Genomic DNA, 12,521 nt, shown 5'->3' on the forward strand with positions numbered 1-12,521 from the left:
ATTTAGCAATCTAACAACTGCTCAGGAAACTACAACAATAAAAGACATTTCACATGTATACTCTAACAATTATTCCTTAAGTTAAGACAGTAGAAAAAATGTGTTCAGTCAGCCGCTTCAGCACCATTTTTTTAGATAACAGTAGTCTCAATCAAAAATATACGTACTACAATTGCTGCCAAAATTTAACATGGGGGTAGTCTGCTTCAGAGATTGACTTATATGATAATGTTAACATTCCAAAGAATAATTTTGCTCTTAGAAAAAGGAATTTGTTTGGGGACTGGGATAGCCATATATTTCATTGGAACCATAAGATAAACATCCTCAGCCCAGATGCTTTCTAACAAACATTAATTGTTTAATTGGCAAACAATTGGAAGAAGTTAGTTGGGTTTTTAACAATTGCCCAAAGAATGTTGTCAATGCATCCTGTTTGGATGACGTGATTGTGCTAGGACATGGAAAGGCATTCATGATGGTATCTGTATGTTTTGCAATAATGACTTTTGGTTGCCTGTGGCAAGAGAAATTAGATTTACTTCAAATTAATCTTTGGTAGACTTTATTTTTTCTTCTGAATTGTTTGATGAGGGTGATTTTATCATGATGGGTGCTACACCACCTAATTGTTGCCACAATTTTTTCTTTCTGTTGTATAGTCTATTCAGGTTGTGATTCCAAAAGGGTGGCTTGTTTTCTGAGTTAGCTCTGTAATTATTCCAGGTGTGCACAGCTGCCTTTGTGCAGCTATAAACATGATAGTATAAGGTTTCTGAGAACAGTTCCACATAAGCACAGTGTTAACAGGGGGGAGTGGGATATTCATTTGACAATGAACTTTTAACGTTCAGAGCTGACAACATGATAGCTTACAGTCAACTGAAAAAAATTGTTGAGAGGACACATGTGTGATGACCTTGCCCTGGCCCAGCAATCAAGGAGCCTCAATCCTCACCACTAACACCAGGGAGGTTGTCTCATAGAAGAGGAAAGGATAAATAATCTGCACAGTAAAATACGATTTCTCTTAAATGCACACAGAGATCACAGTCAGTCTGGGGTCGGTTGCTCCCTTGCTCTCCAGGTCCCCAATAAGACTCCCCACTCGCACAGCTATAGGGTCCAGATCTCAGCCTAGCTGGCAAGCTAATCTTCAATTCCCTCTCTGTCCAACCAGTGCTTCGTGTCCCTGCCTAGTTAGCTGACACACACCCACACTTTGAGATAAGTATTTAGACAACTTCACAGACACTCCTGGGAAAGGCTGACATAGATTTTCTAGCTGTGCCCTTTTACCCAGACTATACTGTAGTAATTTCTGCCACCACCAGCTTAATAATTATCAGCTAACCAAAGGCCCTTGAAAGGGTGTCCAATTATTGCTGTGCAATATTATTATCCAATTGGTAATGTGACTATTCAGTTTAAGGCTTATTAGACTGGCTTATTACAATAACCTCTATAAATATGCAATGTACTCTAGAATTTACTTTGTCTCTGCACAAACCAGCCACAGGTAAAGGTTTTAAAAATATTTAATGATAAATAATTAAAAACACAAGACAATACTACTACACCACAGAGATATCTAAGAGTTCAGAGATCACACAGAAACTTAAAATAATACAGTAGGACAGGTCTGATGTCAAAGAAAAACACTTAATCTAACTTTCTAATCTTTAGCTATCTTTAAGAGAAAACACAGTGCTATAATCCTACTTACAGACATAAAGAGCATAAGCAGTGCTGGGGTTGATGGTACAAGACAAATGCTTTCAGTCTCTCACTGAACAATAGTTTTTAAAACACTAACAAACAGCTCTGCTAAGGCCCTCCCAAATTACATCATTTTGACACTTAGGTTTTCCCAGTATTCACATTACATCATTTTGATACTTAGTCTGGAGTTCCCAGTCCACAAACTGCATTATTTAGCAATCTAACAACTGCTCAGGAAATGACAACAATAAAAGACATTTCACATGTATACTCTAACAATTATTCCTTAAGTTAAGACAATAGAAAGAATGTGTTCAGTCAACCGCTTCAGCACCATTTTTTTAGATAATTGTAATTTCAAAGAACATTTGAAATGCTTGGCTTGGTTTTCCTTAAAGCAGATGGCAATGTTGCAATAATCTTGAAGTTCACATTTTACAGTGTTTTCTTTCATTTAAGAACACAAGCCTGTATTTTACATGTATTTATACAAATAATAAAATTATGTATCAAATTCTGTTTGACTAGGCTGGCAGCCTTCACCCATCGTTCCCCAATCTTCACAACCTGTATTAGATATATGAAAGATAAAATACAAAGAAAGAGGAAGAATGATGTTGCAATGACCATGAATATCAGCTCACATAAAAAGGGTTGTGCTGTCTTCAGAGCATATCATAACAACAATCCACAGAAGGATTTGATTGCATACCAAGTAGCAGATCTCGGGTACAGATTTATTTTTCTTTTTGCCAAGCCATAATTTCCATATTTTTATTATTATTATTGCTGGTTCAACCAGCCATGGGCAGGTACTTTGAACCAGCTCCTCATCCCCACAGCTCTTCTATTAAAAAGCAGGGGGAAAAAAAAGACATTCTGTGCCCTCTGACCTGTTTGATAATGGAGTCCATCACCAGTAAGAACAGCAGTGGGTTCAGAGATGAACCCTGAATCTCTCTAGGAATCCCTCTGTCAGACTGAACATTGTTCCTACTTGAGTCAGTGGGCCTGTGTGCATAGCTTGCAATAATTCCTTCAAGGTTTCTGGGATTTCGAACCACAGCAGGACTGCCCAAACAAGCTTTCTTGGAACCTTGTTATATGCTTTGTCCAAGTGTAGGAATGCCCAGTTTGACTATTTCCCCATCTCTATCTTCTTCTTAACTGTCTCACTAGAAGCATCAATAAAAAAGAATAGTCTGATTAACAAGGTAGAATCCAACGTATTCATCAAAACCACATTCAGTAAGTAAAATAAAGACAGATAAACGGATAAGCGCATTCACACTCAAGACGCTTCTTCAGATCTAACTGTAAGCATACAAACTAGCAATTTAAAAAACACAAAATAGCCAGTAGACTGCAGCAAGGATATCAAAGCCTAGCCAGTCAGAAAACCTCATTTATTGTAATAGTCTCAGAGTCCTCAAAGCAGGTTTTAAAGGCATTACACCATTAAGACTTTCTGTGTTGGAGGGAAGCCTTCTAGCTTATCAGTGGGAGTGGTAAGCACTAGGTAGCCTATCTACCACAACAGGAGTGGTTTCTGGCCAGAAATTGTAGTTTATTGGCCATTTGGGCAGTTTTTCCATCTCTTTCAACTTTCTGGTTTGAAAGACCACATTTGTGCTTGTTCCCACCTTTCAGATACAGATTTGCTGTATACAGGACTGTTTGTAAGCTTCTGGGCCCCCCAAGCCTTTCTGCATTGGAGGGAAGCCTTCTAGCTTATCAGTGGGAGTGGTAAGCACTAGGTGGCCTATCTACCACAAGAAGAGTTGTTTCTGGCCCAGAAATTGTAGTTTATTGGCTGCTTGGGCAGTTTTTACCATCTCTTTAACTTTCTGGATTAAGAGCTCGCATTTGCACTTGTTTCCCGCCTTTCCTGTTACTAGTCTAGTCCAGATACAGATTTGCTGTATCCAGGACTGTTTGCAAGCTTCTGAGCAGTGCCAAAGTCTGCTCTTCATTTTTTTGTCTTAGATCTGCTAGTTCTCTCCTCTCCTGCACTTTTACTTGCTTATTAGTCTAGCACTTTACCAGACTTCTTGCAGCAATTATTGTAGCACGCAAAGTGCTACCAGCACTAAACATTCTACAAGGAAACAGCTCCAGTACTTATTATTATTGCCCACCCTCCAGGCATGTCTAAAGGGCTGTTCTCTGTGCATTCTTCTATTAACCTGGTGAACTTGGGCATCCTGAGGCAATGTAGCAACTGCCTCATGTATACTGACAACCCTATCCTCTTACCTCCCAACACTCAGACTTCCGAGAGATGCACTTATATATCCAAATTGGAAGCCACGCACCAGAATAGCTGGGCAAGAGGAGAAGGTCAACACTTGCACCACACCACATGGAACACATAGCTCTCCAGAACACACACCAGCACTGCCTTCACATAAAAACACAAACCACACACTCATCTTCACAGATTCTCTCAATAAAAATCTACCCAAACAGCAGAGACCTCCAAGGCAGAAACACACTTGACCACCACAACACAACACTAATCATGAGACACATAACTCTCCTAAACAGTGTGCCATTCAACCAAAGCCCCTAAGGCAAAACAACATGCCCAGCACACTAGTCATAGGTAACATGATAGTGAGGCACACTGATGTACCACTCACTAGGTTGAATAAGGAGAAAGTAACAGTCAGCTGCTTGTCAGGTGCCAGGATCTGCCACATAATGCATGCACTCAGATCCCTCAACAAAAGGTACAGATATGACTCTGTCATTGTACATGTGGGTGTGAATGACCTGAGACATACCTCCCTCGACTACATGAAAATAGACATGGATGAGCTCTCGGATTATGTAGCTCAGGCGGGTATTACCCTAGCTCTGAGCAGCATCCTACCATCACCCAGAATGATAACACAGTACAACTAGAAAATTATTGATTTCAGTAATTGGCTAATTTTCTGGTGTCATTCTAAGGAGATACAGTATCTGTCTGCCTGGGATGACACGATTGACAGACCTTGATGCTTTGCCAGAGATAGCCTGCATGATCTGTCACCCTGGGCGTCCAGATACTGGCCAAGGCTCTTGTTTTTAGGCGGTGTTTCAAAGGCCAAATTACCACCATAGCAGCTACAAACAAATGCAATCTGAGGGTTATGCTGCTCAATGCTAGAAGTCTAAATCTCAACATGCACTTGCTTGATGCACTCCTTAAAATGGAGAACATTGACATTTGTGCTGTAACAGAGACCTGGTTTAAAGCCACAGAAAGCACACCTGCACTACCAGGCTATATCTCATTCCACACCTTTCGGCCCCAGAACTTGGACCGAAGCTCCAAAGTTGGTGGTGTTTTCATATTCATAAAGGACGTGCACACCTTCAGACTGGTAGCTAAACATAATGCATCAGAGATACTTCAGGTACAGCTAACATTGTGTAAGACAGTGATTCAGGTCATAGCCGGCAATAGGTCACTAACCATGTCCCAAGACTCACACTCCACATTCCTAAACACCCTGGAGAATATTAGGGTTAACCCAACACTCTCATACTGGGTGAATTCAACCACCCTTCCATTAACTGGGAAAACTACTCATATACCAATACATATGCCCAAAGTTTCCTATAATTCATTAATTCCAGTGCCCTGGACCAGCTCGTTCTTACCCCCACTAAAAGTAGCAACATCCTTGAACTGGTCATTACTAACATGGTCGACCATTGCTCTACACCAATAGTCAACTCCTCCCTGGTTAGATCTGACCACAAACTAATCACCTAAGAAATACACAACCTGCCCCCCACTACAAAGGTAACCACCATGAAAAACTTCTCCAAAGCTAACTTTGGGTTCTAAAAAACAGAGGTGGCTAACTTCACGGCACCCATACAAATGGAGAATAGTTGCATGACCGCCAAATCATACACCAATGCACTGTATGAACATGTACACAAATGCATGGATCTTGCCATACCCAATAGAACCAAGACGCTAAAAAGAAGCCAATCTGGTGGTCCCCTGCCATAAACAAACTCTACAACAGAAGGAGGAAACTGAAGTGGAATAATGTGAAGTCCCAAGACTGGAAAAACTCCCTTATCAGCCTCAACAAAAAGTTGAGATTCCTCATCAAATCCTCTAAAGCTAGCTATGAAAACAAGACTGCAGCAGATAGTAAAGACAACAACAAGGCCTTCTATAGTTACGTAAAGAATCACCACGGCAATACCCAGATTTGCTTTGAGCTACTGCACAATGGTACCTCTTATACTGAGCCAACAGATATTGCCAATATACTGTCCGACAAATTCAGTGCCAACTTTACCCCTCCCCCCCCCAAATGACTAATCACAATACCAGTAGATTGCCAGGCACCCAGTATTACTGCTGCACAGGTTAAAACATCACTGTCCAAGGCCAAGAATGCAGCTTCTATGGGACCTGACAATATCCCTGACTGTGTTCTACATGAACTACAGAGTGAACTGGGACCTCACCTGTGCACCCTGTTCAATCACAGCCTCACATCAAGCTTTGTCCCTACCAAAAATGGTGCACTGCTACAGTCACGCCTCTCCAAAATGGAGGAGCAATTACAGACCCTGGGAACTATTGCCCCATTAGCCTGATGAGTCTGATATGCAAAGCTATGGAATACATCATCATAGACCTAATAAACAAGGGTATAAGGAATCTCCAAACTCTGGATCCCACACAGTTTGGTTTTGTGAAGGGTAGATCATGCCTGCTCAACCTGGTCGACTTCTTTGAGTCAATCACCAGGGCTGTGGATGAAGGCAAGGTGGTTCATACAGCCTACCTTTTCTGGCTAAGGGTGTTGATACCATTCCCCACTCAGGAATCATAGAAAAACTCACGAAGCTAGGCATCAACCCATATATCACTAGGTGGGTTGCAAAGTGGCTCACAGATACAACCCATAGTGTGAAAGTAGCTGACTCCAAGTCAGACTGCCGACCAGTCACGAGTGGAGTCCCACCGGGTTCAGTCCTGGGTCCTCTCCTGTTCGGTATCTACTTCTCTGAAGTTCAGGCCAACACAAAGGGACACTGGTTGACATAGTTCACAGACGATTGCAAGTTGGGAGCTATTTTTAACTCCCCAAATGATGTTCACATCCTACAGAAAGGGCTCACTGAGACCAACGACTGGTGTCAGAACCATGACCTTAAGCTCAATGCCAAAAAATGTGTTGTCATCCACTCTGGGAAAAACCTGGTTCCCATGAATTACCACATTGATGGTAGTCCACTGAACACAGAAGGCATTATAAGAGATATGGGAAAACAGGTTGACAGCAACCTTTCTTTTGACCACCACATTGCCACGGTGGTCAGAAAGTCCTACTATGTGGCACATCTCATTACTAAGGGTTTTGCATCCAGGAAGAAAGAGGTCATCGTCTCCCTCTTCTCTTCACTCATTAGGCCAATCATTGAGTACATTGCCCCATTTGGCATGTACCTCACTAAACACCTGCAACAACTGGAGAGGCTGCAAAAGTACCTCACAAAGAGGATCCTAGGCCTTAAACACTTGTCCTGTATGGACAAACTCAAAAAACTCCAACTCTTCTCTGTTTCATATCACCTACTTAGCGGCGATCTCTGCTTGACTTTCAAAGCCATGTCTGACACAGCTCTGTTAGAAATGCTACATTTGAAGAAATCCCAATCCCTCTGCACCACATGCTCCAGAGACCTCTACCTCATTACCAAAATCAACAGAACATGCTGGAGGGACAGGTTCATAACCCAGAGACTGCCCATGCTATGGAATAGACTTCCTATACATGTCAAACAGAGCGCCTCACTGGCCCTCTTCAAGTGAAATCTTGATGAGTGGATGGGAAATAGAAAATTCACCCCGAGGATCAATTCAGTGGCTCTACTCGACAGAGCTCGGGTGGTACATGATGTCAGGATAATCCTATGGGCTAGGCTTGTAAAGGCTCCAGGGCCATTAGCCTTGTACACACCTATAAACCTATGAACCTAAGACCTAGTGCCTTGTCTGCTTGCAGTTGTATGATACATTTCATTTCTGCAAGTTCAGTTAAATGCATAATGTTACCACCTCTAGAAGCAGTAGTAATCAATTGCAAGACCAAAAGGGGAAAAACATGCCCTGAATGGCAAGAAACATGTTTAGCAAGTGTTGGACAATTTTCTGAGCCATATATCACTTAGATGCTTCAAAATTCTCTATTTAAACAATCTGTTTGTCTTGCTCACATAAAAGTGAGGGCATCTTTTACAAACTGCAACATACACCGGATTATAACTATGACAATCGACATAAAGCCTAGGAGTATATTCAGTGCCCATGACTGGATGTACAAAAGCAGTCAAGGCTGAGATAAAGTTGTAGGCATTGCATGAATGACAGAAATGTTCCAACCCTACTGAACCTTTCATCTTTGCTTTTGGTCCATAGCACTATTGCCTTTTTAGAGAAACACCATTCTTGAAGCAAAAAGCATGTTTATCACCAACACAACAGCATGGAAGTAGGTAATGACAACTTTGTTATCAGCTTGTCTTCTATGGCATTAACTGAACAACAGTTGCAATTATTAAACAAGGGATTATCCTTTGTACCTGCAAAACCTTCCAATTGGACTGATGTAATTTTGGATCTTAAGCTATTCGCCAGAAATGTGATGCTGAAGTCTCTGTTCTCTAGCAACAGTTCTACTGCTAATAACACATTCAGAAGACCCAATACAGTTACACCTTGTTTGCATCCATCACTCAAAGCATTTTTGAATGTTTATGAGAAGGATACTGTCGGTGAATTAGAAGCTTTGCATCCTTGTAGATTTTTCAATATATCTCCAGGAGAGACCTCAGCTTTAATCAAACTTAGAGAATCACGATATCCAGATTTGTCCTGCAGATAAGGGTGGTGCCATAGTAGTGCTTGACAGAGTAGCAGATTTATATGGGATGGAACATATGCTTGGGGACACAGACACTTATACATGAATTTACAGACTTGATATCAATCAGATGATAGAGGTGGTGCATACGACCCTTTATGATCTTCTTATGTCTTGTTTACTCAATAAGGAGGCATATGATTGTGAATGATCCCATCATACTAGCACTGCAAGGCTTACTAAAGATTCACAAGAGATTAGAAACCCCCCTCATGCATCCTATAGTGCCTGGGCATGGATGGTTGACTGAGCCGCTTTCAATGTTTGTTGAGCGCAATTTGAAGAAAGTGTTAAATAACGCTTATACTGCTCTTACAGATACTGAACAGTTAGATCTCTTTTCCAATGTATGAACAATTTAGAGAACATAACGGGATGTTTTCTAGTGACCATGGATGTCTGTACACTCTTTACATCAATACTTAATGACATCCAAGTGGAGTCAATTAGATCTTTCCTTGGAACCAACAGTGAATTTGATGTAAACCAGATTAGTCTTATTTGTCGTTTACTTGAGCTCATTCTGGAGGATAATGTTTTTATTTTTGACAACTACTACTATCATCAGAAGAAGGGTGTAGTAATGGGCAAGCTTTTTCCTTTATGGTTTTGCAATTGATTACTACTGGTTCTAGAGGTGGTAGCATTGTGCATTTAACTGAGCTTGCAGAAATTAAATATACTGTAACACTGCAAGCAGACAAGGCACCAGATCGTAATGGTGTAGTGCCTTTAAAACCTGTTTGTTTTGAGGGCTTGGAAACTATTACATTAAATGGAATGTTCTGCCTGGTTGGGCTTTGATATGCTTGCTGCAGTCTGTTGGCTATTTTGTGTTTTTTAAATTGTTACTTTGTGTACTTAGAGTTAGATCTGAAGAAGCGCCTTGAGCATGAATGTGCTTATCTGTTTATCTATTTTTATTTTACTTATTGAATGTGGTTTTGTTGAATACACTGGATCCTGCCCTGTTAGTTGGACCATTCTTTTTTATTGATGTTTTATATGGTGTTCAGGGCCGACTTTAAGCTGCAGTTAGTATTTTCTCTACACTTGACTGAAAACAATGGTTCAATCGTGCTGCATCTGATCTTAATCCAAACTGCTCATTACTCTTATTTTCAACTACTCTACATATTCATTTATCAGTCATGCTCTCCAGAGCTTCAGTGCTATCTGACAGGAGTTTGATACCTCTGTACTGCCTACAGTTATGAATATCCCATTTATTCTTGAACACTGGCAACCAGGATGCTTGTTCTCCAGACTTATGGGATACATCTTTCTCTCCACACTGCTATGAGTACCCTCAGTAGCCATTTCTCCCCATCTCACCCAACATCTTTATCATATCTGTTGTGACCTCCTCTGAACCTGCTGCTTTCCCTGACTTCATTTTCCTTATTGCTGTTCTTACTACTTCTAAGATGGCATCTTCCTATTCTCTCACCGTAGGTTGTCTCTGGTGTAGTGCAACTTCTGTGAGGTTTTCTTTATTCAGAAGCTGCTGGGTGTATTCATTTCATCTGCCTTTGAAGTCCTGTGGACTGGTGAGCAGGTTGTTGCTTGCATCCCTTATGAAAGGTGCCTAATTATTTTCTTTATCTTTCTGCCTTTGCCTTGAAACTTGATAGAGTCTCTCTGTGCCATCTACTGAGTAATTTTCCAGAAGCTGGTAGAATGTCTCTCATGGCTTGTTCTTTGCTATTGCAACTCCTTTCTTAGCCTATTTATTAGCTTTCCAGTATTCCTTCATAGTCTTTTCTATCTTTTCTCTTTCCCACTTTTGCCTGCACTCTTCCTTTCTTTGGGTGACTTCCTGGACTTCTGCATTCCATCACCAGCATTCTTTTTATACCTTATTTCCATACCTGGCTCATCCGCATGTAGTCCTCATACATGTTGTTTTGTGAAACTGCCATTCTTCCTCAACTGCACTTATTTTCTCTTTTTCTTGAGGTGCAGGAGACCCAACTAATTCTTTCAACTGTTCTACTTGCTCTCAGTCAACTTCCAGTTCTTCAGCCTGGTCTCTGTTAACCTTCTCTGACCACTGCTTGCAGTTGATTGAAGCGACCAGTACTTCACTGCGGATGACTTTGCAATCACTGATTCTACCCCAGTACCCTTTCCTTACTATGAGGAAGTCTACGTTAGTTGCATGTTGTACACTCTCGTATACAATCTTGTGACAGCCTCTCTTGCTGAATTGTGTTGGTCAGTGTCGAGCCATTTGCCAGACAGTAGTTTAGAATGACCTCTCCTTCTTTCTTTATTCCTGTTGCCCCAACCATGTGGACCTAGGCAGTCCTCATATCCTGTTCTGTGTATCCCCATATGTGCATTCAAGTCAACCATTATCAACAGCAATTCATGTTGTTCTGCTTTATCTAGTAGGTCCTGTAACTGCTGTCTGAATGCACTCTTCCTCACTATCACAGCCCTGCTGTGGGGCATAGGCTGAGACTGTGTACTGCCCTAACATTAGGCTGGAGTCTGATTGCTATGAGTCTGTCACTAATTCTAATGACATCCGTTACTGTCTTCTGAATGCTGTCCCTCACCAAAATTCTCAAACCATTTCTAGTTCATCATCCTCCTGAATAGACAGCTCTGGATAGGATGTCCAGTCTTCTCCTTACCACCATGTCATCTGATTCCAAGCTCTGTCATGTCTGTGAACCGACATTGAGTGTAGCAATCTTGTTCATGTTTGGTAGGTTGATTGGTTTTATGTCCAGCTTTCACTCAACAGAGCTATCCCAGGTAACCCAAGCTGAGCAACTGTACACCAGCTGGCCAGTAGCTTATTGGCCAAGAGCTGCTGGGCTTTATGGCAAGCAAACACTGGCCAGTTTTTGGCACATACACCCCTCCCACCATTAGCATGGGTTTGCCTAGATTTGAGTAGGCCAATCCTCACTTGGCTTATCACTGGCAAATACCCATACCCATTTGATGATATTAGTCAACACATCTGAATCACCTACAGTCATATTTTACACCATCAAGTGACTAGCCCTGCCGTGATGCACAGTCTGTGATCCATGTTCTCCTGTCTTTAAGATACTGCGTACTACAGTACATACTCAAAGCAGTTGGTCTGTACAACTCCTCTCCATATAGGGCACCATGTTAAGTCTGTGCTGCTGCCCACAGCGGCATTCTTGGGTGAGATTTTGATGGAAAAACTCAGCATTTCAGAAGTGGGAGGAACCCAACAGGAACACAGGGAGAACATGCACATTCCAAACAGGAATTGGCCAGAGGTCAGAATCAAACCTTATACCTTGTGCATAGGGAACAAAGACCTTAAGTATTATAGCAACTGATTTCTAGTCTTCATACTATGATCTTGTTGGTATTTCTTCCTACAGTTTCTTTTAGGTTCAGATGATTTTTCATTTGATAGTCTTTTACCTGTTGTTACTTTTGTAATCAGAATCCTAGTCTACCTTGTTTTGACTTGTGAGTGCACATTCCACAGTCAAGGCACTGTGACTAACTTCTTTAGTAGTGTAGGCTTTTATTTCCAGTTAAAAAGATGCCCTTAAATCCTGCAGGAGATAAAGTGTTGGAGTGAAGTTCCTTTGCTTTTGATACGCTAACAATTGGCCATAGGAGTAGATGATCCTGACTCTCAGGGGTTTGTCCAAGTTCAGTTAATAACCAATGTGAGAAATGTTTCTAAGGCATCATATTTCTTTCTTTCTTTGGAAGACATTTTTATTTTTTGGGTCCTAGTGTTAAGTTCTGGAGCAACAGCAATGGATTGTATAGGTGGCCAGTTGACCTAGCTATGGCTCTGGGCAGTCTGATAGTATTTCAGTGTACTCAGTAAGCTCTTTCATT

The sequence above is a fragment of the Protopterus annectens genome, chromosome 7.part0, assembly GCF_019279795.1.
Source record: "Protopterus annectens isolate FY-2018-M chromosome 7.part0, PAN1.0, whole genome shotgun sequence".
NCBI classification, from domain to species: domain Eukaryota; kingdom Metazoa; phylum Chordata; order Ceratodontiformes; family Protopteridae; genus Protopterus; species Protopterus annectens.